The following is a 17,700-nucleotide window of genomic DNA, read 5'->3' on the forward strand; positions in this document are numbered from 1 at the left end:
ATTTTCTCTGTTGCCCTCACTCAGTAAAATAATTTTATAATAATCGCATCTGGTGTGTGGCAGTACCACAGGACTGAGAAAGGATATAATTCAGGAGTGGGAGTGGGTGGGAGATGGATTAGGAGTGGGGGTGAGTGAGAGATGGTTTAGGAATGGGAGTGAGTGGGAGATGGTTTAGGAGTGGGGGTGAGTGGGAGATGGTTTAGGAGTGGGGGTGAGTGGGAGATGGTTTAGGAGTGGGGGTGAGTGGGAGATGGTGTAGGAGAGGGGGAGAGTGGGAGATGTTTTAGGAGTGGGGGAGAGTGGGAGATGTTTTAGGAGTGGGGGAAAGTGGGAGATGGTATAGGAGTGGGAGTGGAAATGTTTTAGGAGTGGGGGAGAGTGGGAAATGGTTTAGGAGTGGGGGTCAGTGGGAGATGGTTTAGGAGTGGGAGTGACAGATGGTTCAGGAGTTGGAGTGGGAGATAGTTCAGGAGTGGGGATGAGTAAGAGACAGTTTAAATAAGTTCCCATATCCAGTTCATATTTTCCGTGTTCATAATTCCTCCAATCAAGAATGCACTAAATAAAGGCAGCCTCAAACCTCCTCAAAACTTGTATTCCTCAAAATCAGTTCAAAGACACTCCAGTATACAAAGACACTGGAGTGTCAAATAATCTTGTTTCATTGTAATTGTAGCCAAATAATGTTATTGATAAGCTATGTCAAAGCTACTTATTTTCACGCACACATACACTGTTAGATACTGTATACACTTGTTGTTCATCACTTTAAGGGCGTTTCCCTATTATGAATCATTTTCTGTAAAATGGAAAAAATACATCCAGTCAATAACAGATGGGATAACGCACAGATAGGGCCAAAATACTGAAAGTCTTTTCCCCAACATCCAATATTTTAAACTAAGAAATACAAGTTTTTAAAGTCTTATTTGTGAGATTAATCTCTTATTTCCCAGCTAAGTCATATTTGCGAGATATTAAAGTTATATTTCCGAGATTTAAAAGCCATATTTCTGAGATTTTAAAGTCATAGCAGTCCAGGTATTATTGTATAATTTCATAATTGATTCCTATAATTTTTCTGCTTTTAACTGAAAATCCCAGAAAATGTAGATTCCAATGATCAAGCCTCAACAATCCTTATCTATACGGACATTAACAGATTTTCCCTCAGTGATTCCAATGAAAAGTTACAGATTGCATTCATATTTCAGATAACAAGGAACATTCTTTGTGCAGCATATAGCCAAGCAGGTTCTCTGACTGTTTGAATTTCCTCCAGATGGCAATAAAGCCATAAAACTTTCAAAGAAGAGTAAACTTTCCTGGACACCCCGGTTAGAAGACCTCTGGGGTTTACCTTGATGTTTGTGGAGCAGGGAGGGAGATAGAGAATTAACAGGTACATTCCTATGGTCACAAATTATAGTGTCTGTTCTCAAAGGTGATAATCTAAAAACTACATATCCCACACCATTCACAATACAAGGAGAAAATTAACAGGTGAGAACTGACATGGCTCCAGGATGCAGGAAGGAGCTAAACACATTTCCTCCAACCGACATGCTGCTTGAACAGCACTTCCAGGTTCCCTGTTTGCCTCCTCTAGCTGGACAAACATCATTTTCCCCACGGACCCCCAGTGGGTGTGTGGGCAAGCGATGAACAGGAGACCGGACACAGCAACAACACAGGAACGCACTACAAACACAGTCCTTCATTCTGCCCTACACTGACTGAGCAACAACACAGGAACGCACTACAAACACAGTCCTTCATTCTGCCCTACACTGACACAGCAACAACACAGGAACGCACTACAAACACAGTCCTTCATTCTGCCCTACACTGACTGAGCAACAACACAGGAACGCACTACAACCACAGTCCTTCATTCTGCCCTACACTGACTGAGCAACAACACAGGAACGCACTACAACCACAGTCCTTCATTCTGCCCTACACTGACTGAGCAACAACACAGGAACGCGCTACAACCACAGTCCTTCATTCTGTCCTACACTGACACAGCAAAAACACAGGAACACACAACAACCACAGTCCTTAATTCTGTCCTACACTGACACAGCAAAAACACAGGAACGCACTACAACCATAGTCCTTCATTCTGTCCTACACTGACACAGCAACAACACAGGAAAGCACTACAACCACAGTCCTTCATTCTGTCCTACACTGACACAGCAACAACACAGGAAAGCACTACAACCACAGTCCTTCATTCTGTCCTACACTGACACAGCAACAACACAGGAAAGCACTACAACCACAGTCCTTCATTCTGCCCTACACTGACACAGCAACAACACAGGAAAGCACTACAACCACAGTCCTTCATTCTGTCCTACACTGACACAGCAACAACACAGGAAAGCACTACAACCACAGTCCTTCATTCTGCCCTACACTGACTGAGCAACAACACAGGAATGCATAACAACCACAGTTCTTCACACTTAGCCATACACTATGTCAACATTTATGCATCAGTTCATTTTGTTTAGCTTAGCTATTTATCACTCCATCAGCTTTGTATTTAAACTTATCTTTAGTTAGTTATCTTTGTCTTTTTTCTGTCAAACATACTCATGTTTTTGGGCCTTAGTCTACAGCCCAACACTTTGAAAACATTTCTTTACATTTTTGCTTATTTAATTCCTTGGAATTTCCCCCTGCATCTGTTTTATATTACAGTTTTTCTCTGTTGTTTACACACATTTCCTGAATCCATGCTTCATTTCTCAGAACTATAAACACAAAACAGTCATGCCATTTCGCCAAAACTTCATAAATCTTCTTCAAAATGTACCACTGCACTCAAGACAATGCAGTCTCTCCTCAAAATTACTTTCTCCTATCAAATCATACACAAGCTTCAAATGACTTGGTCTCACTTTAATTCATTACACACTGCTGATGTGATAAATGAAAGATCCTGTAGGTAACAGGATGCTTTTACAGCATTCCAAATTATTAGCATATACAGGCCTACTCAAACATGAAGAGAACACATGGACCCAGCGAGACTGTATAATCTTTTCGTTTTTTTAAATCGTACTGTAAGCAGTAAGCAACATAAAACAAAAAAACAACAAAAAAAAAACAGAGAAAAGAGAAACAGGAAAATAATGTTAAGTACTGGGAAACAAGTAAAAAAAGAAACAAAAATAAATTAAGAAAGCATTCAGGGTCCAATCTTTGATCTTGATTAGACCAGAGACTTTCATTTACAGCACAACTAATATACTCCTTGTCCAAACAGTGGAGAAAATTACCCCCAGGCACGGTGCATCTACCCCTAGCATGTTTGTTACAGGCTCGAAGAAAGGATTATGAGCCAGGTGAGATCGCACAGGGAGGCAGAGGTAAGGAAAATAATAAGTCTTTACTGAAGTCTTCAACAGCAAAAGCAAAAAAAAGCAAAAAAAAAAAAAAAAAACAACAACAACAAGGTAACAGGAGGTACAGTACCACAAAACCCTAAACCCTAAACCCTAAACCCTAAACCCTAAACCCTAAACCCTAAACCCTAAACCCTAAACCCTAAACCCTAAACACAGAGGGACTAGAAGCCAGGGGACCATGCAGGAAAGCATAAAGACCAGGCATTAAACTGAAGAAAACCACAAGCTAAATACACAGTGAGACACATGCACACAATTACTGAAAATAAGCAGACTCCTGCAGAATGTGAAAAATCAATTATCCAATTAGAACAACAATTAGGAGGCACAAGACCAAAAACACACTCTCAGGCCAAGAGTATGAGGACACCTGACATCCAACATCTCATACAAAATTATGGGCATTAATATGGAGTTGGCCCAACCTTTACTGCTATAACAACCTTCACTCTTCTAGGAAGGCTTTATACTACAGTAGATGTTGGAACGTTGCTGCATGGATTTTCTTCCATTCAGACAGAAGAGCATTAGTGAGGTCGGGCACTGATTGGGCGATTAGGCCTAACTCACAGCTGGCTTTCCAATTCACCCCAGAGGTGTTGGATGGGGTTGAGGCCAGGGCTCTGTGGAGGCCAGTCAAGTTCTTCCACACTGTTCTCGACAAAACCATTTTTATACAGACCCACCTGTGCGCCCAGCATTGTCATGCTGACACAGGAAAGGGCCTTCCCAAAATTGTTGGGGAAGCACAGAATTGTCTAGAATGTGATTGTATGCTGTAGCATTAAGATTTGCCTTCAGTGGAACTAAGGGGCCTAGCCCAAACCATCAAAAACAGCCCCAGACCAAGGTGTGTCCACATACTTTTGTATGTGGACACACCTTATCATTAAAATTCTAATCTCTCTTTGAATAATTCAGAATTTCTGTGTTCATTTTGTTATTTATTTATTTACAGGATGGGAACAAGTAAAATATCAACAGAATCAGACATGGTTCAAATACGTATTTGTTTTGGTTTCAAATACTGTTCTCTGCTCTATTGATCTTTCCTGGTGTATAATTGAGCCTGCCAATATGACCAGAAGGCGGGGTTTTCACTTTCTGAGAGTATTTCATTAGTTCCAATACACCAGACAAGATCAGCAAAGCGTAGAAAAGTATTTAAATCCAAAAACAAATATGTATTTGACCCCGGCCTGCGTAGAACACAGCGGTTGAGACGAGCGTGATTACAAGCTCTGCAGGAGCGGTGGAGGCTCGGTTTCATTTAGGCCAATCAGATCGCGCTTTCTTCCCCTTTAATACCACATCAGGATCACGGTCTTAAGCAAACCGACAGTTTCGTAATGACTGGTGTAGGGCGGTCGTCATAATCTTTATGCTCGCTTACGGAAAGGGTTGCAGCATTTGCGTGGGTATTAAAGTCATAAAAAGACTCACTTCAGATAAAGTGTCCCCCAACACACAACTTCAAAGACTCTTCCCTTTAGTGGGACAGTGGCCCAGCAAATGTAGCATGGCGGGTAGAGAGGTTTCAATATCACTTTCTGTATATTTATGAACCCATGTTTATGAACACACATTTGATTTATTCAAGCTCACGTATTACCATGAAGTGTGAAATGGGAAAGAGCCCAGGTGCAGGAAACATGAAGATAAATGTTTCATGCTTATATCTGTGCAGGTACGACATACGCAGGCACCTTTGAACCTTGTTCATCTTCCCATTCCGTAGACGTTCCATCTGTCCCGGCCACAGACAGTACAAACGATTAACTCGTCCGTTCACGTCATCGCAGTACGAGATCCAACAACTGATTAAGTGCAAATCTGCCCTTGTCGTGCGTGCTATTGGTTGTCCTTGCGCCATTGTTTTATGTTGGCAAAACCTCTTTCCCTCCGTGGACGAAGATTACACGGCGTTGCCAAGATGACAAATCCCCTCTGTTCCACAGTAACTGTGCTTTTATTTCCTCACCGTCAAGAAGATCCTAGCCAATGTGGAGGTGGAGACTTTAGGCTGCTCCACAGGAATCTTTTTTAGGATTTAATGAACCAATGGCCATGCTTCCATAAATGCTGGGTGAAGCCGTAAGCACTGCTTGAATCATGCACGGGGTAATTCAGAAATCATTTCACTTTGTATTTTAACGTTGGAAATAATATGTCAGACACTATGCTTGTTTAAAACTGATTCCAAACATTCGTACTGCTGTAGAATTGTCAACCAGTGGCCAAAATGTGAAACAAAGTCGGACAGCACAGGATGCTATTAGTAGTAGCATTTTTTCAAAACAATGATAGATGTGGTAAATTTCAAAGTGAGGCTAAAATAAGAGATGTACTGGGGATGTACAGTAAGCACTGTGTTTCAGACTTGTGTTTCTACTATACCACTTATTCCTTTGTTTTCATAGAGAAAAATGGTTCTTAAGACATGCTCCTCATTCAATGTGCAAAACAGCAGTTGAAACAACACTATGTCAGACTTTGGAAACCAAACCAAAGGTTGCACGTTTTCCTTCAAGCTTACAGTATTACCCACATTTCAAAATAAAACAAAGAAATTGGTTTGCTTTAAACAAAACAGTGAGTATGATTGAGTTTGCTAACTTTTACATTTAGTTATACAACACTCCCACTTCCGTAATTTAAAATATTTTAGACATTTTGAAATTTAGAAATTTTGTATTCTGTGATCTGCTTCTGCACTGCAAAACTCAGCATCTAATTCCTAAATGTGAAATTATTTCTCCAACGTAAAAATGCTATGACTGCTTTACGGTACCTTGAATAATGACTTTTTCTCGGTGGTAGTGTGTGGTGTGGGGATGGCTGGTTTAAGCAGCCACACCTGCCCTGGGTCAAGCTAATTAGACCTGGCCAATTGGATAATTGGTTAAGAATTAGATAATTGGCCAGGCTAATTGGACCCAGGAACAGGAGTGGCTGCACCTGTGCGTAGTGAGGTAATCACTGCGCACAGGTTAAATCTGCCATCCCCACCCACACCAGGGAGCTTCTGTCATGACAGGGTTAACATCTGCTCACTTTGGCTGTAAGATCTTCCCAAACCCTCGTGAAATAAATCTGGACTGTTTGAACATCTTCTCCCTGTGTCTCTGTGCTGGAGGGCCCCAAGGAAAGCCACTTCGGTGGCCTGTGGCGGGCGTGTTTGCCACAGTGTTTGGTGGAAATTGCAAGCCATGTGAACGTGGCCACACGGTGGCGCTATAACTCGAAAAAATAAATGACCCCCTCTGGGACCTTAGCCCCTGTGCCTCATTTGACCCAGAGTCGGGTAATTTGACACAGAGGGGGCCTCTCCTGACACGGAACAAATCCCCCTCAAGGACCCGCAACTGCTGCTCTACTGGAATTTCCACCATTTTCAAATCAGATCGACGTGAAGCTCGGTAACAACTTGCACTGATGTCAAACTGAACTGCAAAGGGTAAACTTCCTCTGTCGAAACGCATTATTGATACAAGAAAATAGATTTTGTGTACTTATGTCTAGATATGCCAATGAGGACATTTTTGAAATTGAAAAAGTAAAGCTGCTCTGTTTAAGAAACTTGACATTCTTGGCAATTCAATTTGCGGATTATTATTAGGACAAAAACATGCCTGAATTTGTTGAGACTACACATCCTGTATCAGTTAAATTGGTGGTGTCACCACTTTCCACTTGCAATTTTTCTTACTTTTTTTGCAAACAATTCCTGGGAAATAGAGTTTAGTTCATATCATTGTCATGTACCATAATCATGTACCACTCTCTTGACAGCAGCCTTGACTCATATTGTACTTTTGCCTTGTACTTGGACCCTGCAATTGCTGCTTGATTCTATTTTTTCAAAAATGTAATAAAAATACTCAAAATAATTTTTCGCTTAAGCCACATAAACCTACTTTTGCAACTATCCTATAACTTTTATGTAAAGCTGCTCTGAGCACTATGCAAGGAACAAACTCTCTACAAAGAGTTTATTGTTCCTACCTTGGTGGTTTGCTTTGTGTTCAACTGCTTTGCATTTTAAATATATTTTCCATGTCATTGTGAACCTGACATTTACAGTAGTATCTATGGTGCATTGGGTAAACAAAACAAGTCAAAACACGCAGCAAGTCCACAACAAAATCTAACCGTAAGGTGAGAGTGCACACAGAAGATGACACACAAAGGTGTGGGTCCATTTTTAAAGGAAAATACCAAAAGCAAGGCCTCATAACATGTTTTTATCTTTTGTAGCTGCAGTAAGCATCACTCTTCTTCCATCAGATTCCAGTGTTTAATCTTAACCAGTCTTGTTCGATACTTTTACGCTAAAGCAGATTAGCCAATAGCTGACATCATCATTCACAGTTCAGATGAACAGAATCACCGAAATTATATCTGATACCGTAAATTAAGTTAAACATAAAACATGCGATACGTGTCAAAGAGATATAGTATATATAATGTAGATATGATCAGTAGATATAGAATTAAATTATGCCTCGGTCCTGCTCTTTAAAACTGACACAGGGAACAGTAACCAGTGCAAATCGAGTCAGTCCACATCAAATAACAGGATGCCGTCATCACAGCTATTTTTTCAGCATTAAATAAAAAAAACCCCACAGTATTCATTCATTCTGCTGGATGTTTATTGAAGCAATTTAGGTCAAGTATTCTGCTCAAAGATACAATTACGGAATCTTCAGATCAAAACACAGGCCCAAGTTACATGAAATTATTTAGGAAACACTGGCTTGCAGAATTGCTTTGGAACGGAGCTTGTTTCATTTGTGTGAGCTAAGCTAGTCAACGCTGTTTGTTTTAACTTGGCCTCATTTTGATATCAATACTTTTAATGAATGACTTATAAACAGTGCTTTGTATGAGTGAGTAACTTCAAATTTTTGTATGCTGAAAACATACAAAATGTTTCTCAACATTTGTTTTTGTCTTGAGGTTATGCTACCCTGCACCAGGAGCAGGACCAGGACAGATTGTCAGTCAGTAGGGGAATCATCCTGAAGTGATTCTGTGTTGTTCTGGAGTGAATCCTGCTGTGTCCTTTTTAGTTATCCTCTAGGAACTGAAAGATATTTTTCATCTTTATACACCTGTACTTGGCCTTTCTGTTTGAACTTCATGCCAAATCTCTAATGAACTTTCTACTTCCTGTCAATGTTGCGCACATCCCCGTACCTCATAAAATTCCACTTCCAGGCAGAGCCAAAATGGCTCCTTTTTCCCATTTATTACACAGAAACATTGGAGTTCGGAACAATGTTTATTACGTGCCGGACGGACATTAGGGTCCTGTACGGACCGCTGCCTGGGACAGTCAGAATCGAACACCTGTCACTCTCGTGGGGGCGGAGCCACGGGAAGCCCAGTCCCGCATTAATCAATACTGCCCGGGCGCTTTCCCGCTGTCTGCATCGCCTGCTAGCGTAGCAGATGCCGTTTAATCCAGAGCGATTTGCGTAGCTTAGGTCAGTAGCTTAGGCAGGGCCTCCTCTTGTCTCCTGTTCTTGACACGCTATTCATGCCTTCAGCTAGATATCAGGTTAAGCCCCCCTGCCCCCCCCCCCCACCCCCACCCCCACCCCCACCCTCCCATCCCCCCACCCCCCCCCTGCCTCACCCAAGTGCCCCCCGCGCCCAACTCGAGAACAAAACAGCAGTGCCCCGTGCAGCCAACCCTCAGGTTCAAGGCTGGTCGGGGGGAGCCAGAGGTCTCAACTTCAAAATCAACGACCAGCTCAAACACAGGAAACCCGGTGAGTTAACTGCGCAATGAGCCGCTTTAATTGGTTAATTAAGCAGAGCGCAACAGGCAAAGCCAACAGACTCTGCTGTTCTCCAGGAGCAGCGTAGGCCGGTGCTGTTCTGGCTAAGAGAGCCAGCTCCTAACCCCTGTGTTTGTGTCCGGAGCTGCAATGAAATGAAAGAACCGTCTCCCTCACGTCCGGTCTCGTAACTCCCCTCCGGCCACACAGTGCCCACAGCCAGCGCAAATCTGCTCCGCCCACCGTCCATCCCGAGATCCTCGGGCTGCAGTACCAGCCCTCCCCACTGGATGGCGATCAGGGCCCGTTCGTCAAGGAAGTCCATTTCGCTCGGAAAGAGGGTCAGTCAACCAGCTTCACTCCCAACTGCCACCGCAGGAAAAATCAGGACAACATTCAGAAAGAACTGTTACAGTAAGCCTGACGACAGGTCAGTCAGTCCAAGAATGAATAATAATAATAATAATAATAATAATAATAATAATAAAATCATCATTCAACCTAAAAATATGACTAGGTTTTATACTCACAGCCATGAAGGACAGATCGGTGTCCGGGTTTGTAAGACTTCTATGCTTGTCCTCATCCAGTGGAATGAACGGGTCAGGGAGAGGGGTGGAGATTCATCTCCTCCAGACAGAGGACTGAGAAACTCCAGCCTCGCCCCTCCCCCTGTGGTCTGCTGAAAGGAGTGTGAGTCCATCTCCTGTCAGGTTTGGGGGGGGGGGGGGGTGAAACGGCCTCCGCTGCTTACAGCGCGCTGACAGTGAAATTAGACGCCACACAGCCCTGCGCTGCGAATGAGGTTTATACTGCCATACATTCCTCCGGTGACAAAGACAGGAATCTAACGCAGTATAAACTTTACTACAGAGAGAGAGAGAGAGAGAGGGAGAGAGAGGGAGGGAGAGAGGGAGAGAGAGAGAGAGAGAGGGAGAGAGAGAGAGGGAGAGAGAGAGTTCCTGTGTGTGTGTGTGTGTGAGAGAGATAGAGAGAGAAAGTTTCTGTGTGTGTGTGAGAGAGAGAGAAAGACAGAGTTTCTGTGTGTGTGTGTGTGAAAGATAGAGAGAGAGAGAGGGATGCTGAATGCATGCTTATGGATGGTATAATTCAGTACAGATATCTCTCTCTCTCACCCATTGAAATCTGTTTCTCATTGAGGATTAAACTGAAGTATACTCTCTGTTCACATAATTAAGACATTCCTAAAATCAAGCTAACCGCACCCCCCCCCACTCAAAGGTGAACATTCCACTTTACAGACACTGTATAGACATCTGTCTTAGGTTGGGGGCTACTCCACGCCCTCACTAACCTCCACCGCTCTGTGCAAATCAATTTCAGGCTTCAGACAGCTTAGACACATAACTCCACTGATGCCAAAACACAAATGCAGGACAAGACACAGCACGCTCTACAGGACAGCGGCCTCTACAGATGGACAGACACACGGACATAAGAAAGAGCACGCTCTACAGATGGACAGACACACAGACATAAGACAGAGCAGCCTCTACAGATGGACAGACACACGGACATAAGACAGAGCGGCCTCTACAGATGGACAGACACACAGATGTAAGACAGAGACGACCAAGCATGCTCTACAGGACAGACACGCGAACATTATACAGAGAGGACACAGCACTCTCTATAGACAGACAGACACACGGACATAAGACCAAGAGGTCACAGCACACTCTACAGACAGACACACAGACATAAGACAGAGAGGACAGAGCTGCCTCTACAGGACAGATACATGGACACTAGACGGAGAGGACACAGTACGCTCTACAGATGGACAGACAGATGGACATAAGACAGAGAGGACAGAGCGCCCTCTACAGACGGACAGAAGCCCAGCAGAGCCCCCACAGTGCAGAGAGCCCCGTTTACGCCCACAGTCTCCTTCCATCTTTCCCTCAGCCTTCTTCCCCATTCCCTCCATCTCCTGCCCTTCCCTCTCTCCTTCTATCGCCATCGCCCGCCACCATTCTGTTTGTTTTTTTTTTTCTTTGGGGCAAATTAGGCGTGCTTGTGGCGAAGGAACATTAGAGGCCAAATTGGAAACACATGCTCTGCCCAGCCTGCGAGCGGGACAGGGCCAAGCCAGCGGAGAGGGGAGCAGGGGAGGGGGTCCCTACGCGGAGGAGAGGAAAAAGAAAGGGAGAGAGAGAGAACATGACCCCTTTACCCCAGACCTGGCACCACACGCAAACCGCACAAAGTCGGGCACCTTTAACCCAACCCAACGCGGCAGCCGTCGACCTGAGCGAGGGAGGGGAGACGGAGAGATAAAAGGAGAGGTTGACGCGGGCGACGGGGAGGGCGAGGCTTTCGACAAACCCGTGAGGCTACAACAACCTGTCAATCTCCGGCTCGCTCGATCAATCAATCAAGCTGAGTTTGTCTCCGCGGCGACGTGCCACAGTCGGGCTGAGGTCGGCAGGCGTGCGATAGGCTCCTCCCTCTTCGGGGGTTTGTGAAGCCTCGCTCCCCATCACCGGCTGAGACCTCAGGAGCACTGAGAGCGAATGTGGGCGGGGCCAGATGTGGACTGACTGGAAAAACTGCCAGCCATCACAGAGGAGACGCCGAGAGAGAGAGAAAATTAAAGAGAAATGTAGCGACGGAGGGAAAGAGAGGCAAAGATAGAGTGTGAGAAAGAATACTTACAGATACTTACAGAGAGAGAGAGAGAGAGAGAGAGAGAGTGCAAAGAATAAAACAATTAATTCATTATTCGTTGATACTGTCCAGGCAACACTGAACACGGCAACTGACTTACAGCTGGGTACAGTTTAGCTAAAAGTTTTATTACTCTAATAATGCCAACGTCAGCAGTATTATATTATGTTACATTACAGGCATTTAGCAGATGCTCTTATCCAGAGCGACTCACACAACTTTTTACATAGCATTTATATTTCATCAATTTTATACAGCTGGATATATACTGAATGTATTACATGTATTGCAAATTTTTGTATATTATGTATTACAAATCACGGTAACACCAACAGCCCGTGCATTTCCGAGCTACTGTCATAAATCTATGACCTGACAGCATCAAGAGAGGCTTTGATGCAGCTTAAATTAAAATAACATTCATTCGTTCAAATTTGTCAGGTCATTGACCCCTGCAGTCAATGGATGTGGGCGAGGCAAAGAGGGGAGGAGGGGGGGTCGAACTGTCTGTCGAACAACCTTTTTTCCCCATCCCTCGTTCTCTGACAGAATGAGGGATGAGAGAAGAGGGGACTCTATAGATGGGTAAGTTTTAGAATATTAGCCACATGGCTCACTGCGGGCCGTCCAGGCACTGTATCGGGTTTTACGGGGGAGAGAAGCAGATGTTTGGCTCCAGCTCGCGCCGCCTCTCCTTCGCGCTCTAACGGACCGGGATAGCCGCGGTGCCTTCAGCGGTCCGGCCGTCCAGCTCTCCATTATCTGCGGGAGGTTCCGTGCGTCGGAACCTGGTAAACGCCAGAGTGCGTTTGTTTGCTGATGTTCGCCTTCGCGTAAGAGTCTGCATCTGTCACAAACGAGTAAGTCAGGTTGGGAAAGAGCGCTGATAAGACCTTTTTTTACAGGCCTTGTGAAAAGGCTGTTTTGGAAAGAAACTCATGCCACGACGGACGCAGCTTTGGAACTGTACGCGTGAAAAGAACCGTGGTTTGTATTTAGTTCTCTCCCACCCCGCCCCTTTGTTTGCCTGTCAATACGCTGCTACATTCTCTCTCTCTCTCTCTCTCTCTCTCACGTGCCTTAAGGCTGAAATATCTAAGTATGTACAGGGCAAGTTCAGACAGAGAGAGGAGGGAACCGAGGGAGGGAAATAACGGCAGGTGACTGACGCTAAATGCCACAGCGAGGGAGGGAACGAGCAAATCGCTGAATGAAAAGTGGAGAGGACACGGCACAGTGATAATATAAAATGTCCGCGTCTAATTTAGTGCACCGCCGGGCAGCGCGCTCGGCTCGCACGCGAGAGAATGCAGTTGTGTGTGAGTTGATTCTATCGTGTTTTCTTGTTTGAGTGAGTGTTGGGTCTGACACATCGTAGCACCTGTCCAGTCGCTTCATGGTGACTCCTCGTCCCTGAGTCGAGTGTGTTGCCTAATCTGGATTACCCCCCGCCCCCGCCCCCAACCCCTCCCATCAGCAACGCTCGCCCCTGCTCTCCCTCAGTACTACTGTCTACTTTATGTGTTTCTTTGGTCTTTTTCTCACCTTGACGTGGAAAAAAGAGGGTGATGTTCACCCTTCCCCTGTCCATCTACCAATAGCCTACACGATCAGCTGTGCAGAAAGAACTTTGAAACGGGACCAGTAGCTGATGGGTTATGGGTTTCAGACACATCAACAGAAGCATCGCTGTATCCATGTCTTCCTTAGACCATGTGTCCTCAACCCAAACATTTTCCTCTTATAATTTTCTGTAATATTCTTTCTGAATCTGTCTCGAGCCACCCCACGCCATTTCATCCCCCCAAATTGAGTATTCAGAGTCCGTCCCTCCCACACGGACATCCAACGTTAGATCTCGTCAGATTACCTGGTCGTATCAGGTGAAGCAGGGCTCAAGTCCTCGAAAACGTCCTCACAATAAAATATATTAGCCAGAGCGCTAATTCAGCCGTCCTAAGAATGATGCTGGAACTGTCACGTCTACATACCCCGAAATACACATCTGACCAAAGCTCATATCAGTCTAGAGTAGGCTTCATCTCCGTTGGCCAACGTTATTAATTAGTTAGCTAATCCTCACAACGTTTTGTTGTCTCCTTCACCGTTAAACATAAAGAAAGTTCGATAATATCTTTCAGATTGCATAAGTTAATTGCCCCCGCGTTATTCCCCACTCGCTGCTTTTACCTTCTCTCTCTGTTCCGTTCCCTCTTAAGAAAACCTCCCCTTTCGTTCGTTTCGTCCTTCCCCTGCCCGTCTGGAGACTGAAGCTCATCGCGCCGCTGTAGAAATGTTTGAAAACCTTTACCGCGTTACTTTAGCCGCATTTCGCCCACAGAAGCTCGATTTAATTGTTGGATTTACTTTCCAAATGTACGACAAGTTTACAGTTTAGTTCGGCGTGTGCACTTCGTGTAGCGAAACATATTTTCCCAGGATAACATTGGAGTAGCTGCCAAAGTTTGAGAAGTGTGTAATGCGTTCTACATGCATCTCATTTTTGTGGGAGAGAAAGTTGGTTTTACGTCAGTTAGTTTCCTAGATGTCTGCACTGCTGTCGTGCTACTGTTCCGTTCTTCAAATATGTTTCGTGCGGTATTCCAGAGACGGGTGAGAGTATAACTTGTCGGCTACACTCGCTGTGCTGTGTCGCTGAACATCATCAGACAGTTATTACATGATTAATTTATATTGCATTACTAATTCTCAGAGGGCTTCTCTGTGTCCGCGGAATCAATGTGGTGTCCGTTGAAAGGACGACCTGTCCGAACCTCACCAAAACGGTAAGAGCATATATTTCTTAGTTATTGACAGTTATTGTTGATTCATTTTTTTTCGTTGCTTTGACGTTGATTTGTCGTGAGGTGTTGACTGACTGTTGACTGTGCTTAAAAAAAACATTGAATATGTCATTATAATCCATATGTTTACATCTGTACATTTATAGCCTATGTTGTTAAAGTGTGAAGTAATTAGGATGTTAATTCATTTTTATTATTAAAAGATGGTTTCTATTTCTTAAATAGCCTGCTGTGATGCGTCTAGTACGGAATGGAACACACACGTTGACATAATCTGTAGAAAGCTACTGTGTGTAGTACGCGTAGACCCGTAGGTGGAAACATCAAAGGCAGGCATGCCGACCAAGGAACAGCCTACTTCCACAGGCCTACTTCCAAGCTGAAATGCCTATTTTGCGGAATATAACAGGAATATAAGATCAGTTCATACATGTTGTGTTTACTGTAGATGGTTAGTGCTGCGTGTGTGTGTGTGTGCTTGTGTCCGTGTGTGCGCACGTGTGCGTATGTGTGCTTATGCGCGTGTGTGCGTGTTTGTGTTTGCGCGTGCGTTTGTGTTTGTCTATGCGTGTCTTCTGCACGTGTGTGCGCGCATGTTTGCGGTGTGCGTTTGTGTCCGTGTGTGTCTTAAATACACCTGCATGTGTGTGGCAGTATTGATGAACATTCAAAATTATTTTTTTTTAAAGGAAAAGCAGGCTATCATAATGTTTTAATAATGCTGTATAACTGCTGAAATATCTGAATCCACTCATGTTTGCATTTATATTTCTTATGTTTCGCCTTACGGTTTCTTATTTTACTTGGTCGTCCTTCTTTGCATTTGTGGTTTCCTTTTGCTTTGGAATCGTTTACTTATGTTATGTCTGTGTTTACGTGAATTAACACGTGTTATGCGATCAAGTTGTGGCTGAGGTGACGGGTTGGATGAATGAATTAATAAAAGGAAATGTATTGAAATGGCTGAATTGGTTCTAAGAAAAACATGTACTCTTATTGGGCCTCATTCACAAAACTTTTCTTAAGTTATTCTTACTTTTGTCCTTAATAATGTTCCTACGAAAAACCAATATGGGATTCATGTAACAATGACACGGGCAGACCTTTGTTTTTGTGCGTATCCCAGGTGTATGAGATGATGACTATTTGTTGGCTGTTTGTAAATTGTATGCACAATCCTGTTCATGTGATTAGCATAAGGAAACAGCCATGAATGAGGACAGATAAAGAAAAAAGGAACGATCCTGAAATGTTCGTGGAAACGTTCTTACGTGCAGTTTACGATCAAATTTGATCGTATGCACGTTTCGTGAACGAGTCCCACTGCATTGAGTGTTTTGCCCCGAGACTCCCCACCGAGAGAGCTGAATTACCTCAGAGTTGACAGTGCTCTGTAATGTAGCTGTGGAATAAGTGGAATCAGCCCCATGAACATGTTGAGTGCTTTTAATGTAAATCCTGTTCTGATACTTGGCACTGTAACAAAGGCTCAACTCAGGCCACCCCAGGGCCCACAGCAGGGGAACGTCCCTGTTCACTGTGCTTTTCTCCTTACATACAGGATGTACACATACAGTGGCAGTGTAGCACAATGGGTAAGGAACTGGTCGCATAACCTGAAGGTCACAGGTTCAATTCCCAGGTAGGACATAGTTGTACAAAATGAGTATTGTACCTTATTGAACCTGTGTTTTGCAGTTGTCCAACGACCATGATATGCACTTTTGTACGTTGCTTTGGATAAAAGTGTCTGCAATGACACCGCTATTCTACCCTTGAGCAAGGTACTTAACCTGCATTGCTTCAGTATATATCCAGCTGTATAAATGGATGCAGTGTAAATCCTGTGTAAAAGTTGTGTAAGTCGCTGTGGATAAGAGCGTCTGCTAAACACCTGCAAAGTAATGCACGGTAGCGTGCTCAGTGTCAAAACGGATAGAGCAAACTTTACTCTTAATGGCTTTCCCTTTGGAACTCAGGAGTGCCTCAAGACGTACAGTTTAGCACACATTGTATAAACACCATCAAACCAAACATGATTCAGATATCGGCCTGTTCTCCTGTGAAAAATGCACAATGATCTTTGAAGCATCCTGGGATGCTTGATGCATGTTTGTGCCTTACATATAAAATGCACATACTCGAATGCACCTGAATGCTTAACGCAGGGTAATCGTGTAAGCGGATTTCAAAGTCAAATTCATTTCCAGGTAATTATCGGCTCTCACCTTGAAATTTGGTAAAGGTGGGTATTTACTCGTTGAAATGTCCCAGTTCCTTTTGATTGCACTCTGACAGCACGTTACTCCAGTTCTCCAAGTTCACTCTTTCTCTCAACTGACTTGTGAAAAACACACTGATGTGCGGTACCGTCTATCGCAGGAGTTCAGATGGAGAATGTATTTGCACTCTTTTAACAGGTTATAAAAAAACTGTTGACAGACGAAGCTGTCAGTCCAGCTTTTGGAAAAATGCATGGATGTTTATGCAAACGCTTCTGTCAGGATTAGCACTGACGGGGAAAAGTGCGGAAAGAAGCGCTGGTTCAGAGCTATAGCGAGGTGGGAGGTAAAGACCCTTGCCAGACAGCGACCGGGACGAATGGACTATAGGTGATGGATGTGGAGATGACCTTCCAGCTCGGTCATGCGAAGAAACGCTCGAAACTGAGGGCTGAACAGAATAAATACACCTTATAAATGAGTGGGTAAAACCACCCTTATTCCTCCGCTTTAAAGCAGAGAAGATTAACTCTCAATCTGTTTCCTCTCTCGTGTGGTCACGCGTAAAAGCAGTTTTAAAACCCGCGCAGAGGTCGTACGCGTAATCGTAGTTCATTTAGCACCGTGAAATGTTTATCTAGCAAAGCTTGCGAATTAAATTCTTTTACCGTATGCTGAAATAGCGCAACATTGCATAACTCTGTGTAATGTCTGAATCCGCGTGGCTTTTTGATGTTTCTTGTCGTTCAGAATGACATGTTGTATC

The sequence above is a fragment of the Anguilla anguilla genome, chromosome 17 (assembly GCF_013347855.1).
Source record: "Anguilla anguilla isolate fAngAng1 chromosome 17, fAngAng1.pri, whole genome shotgun sequence".
Taxonomy (NCBI): Eukaryota; Metazoa; Chordata; class Actinopteri; order Anguilliformes; family Anguillidae; genus Anguilla; species Anguilla anguilla.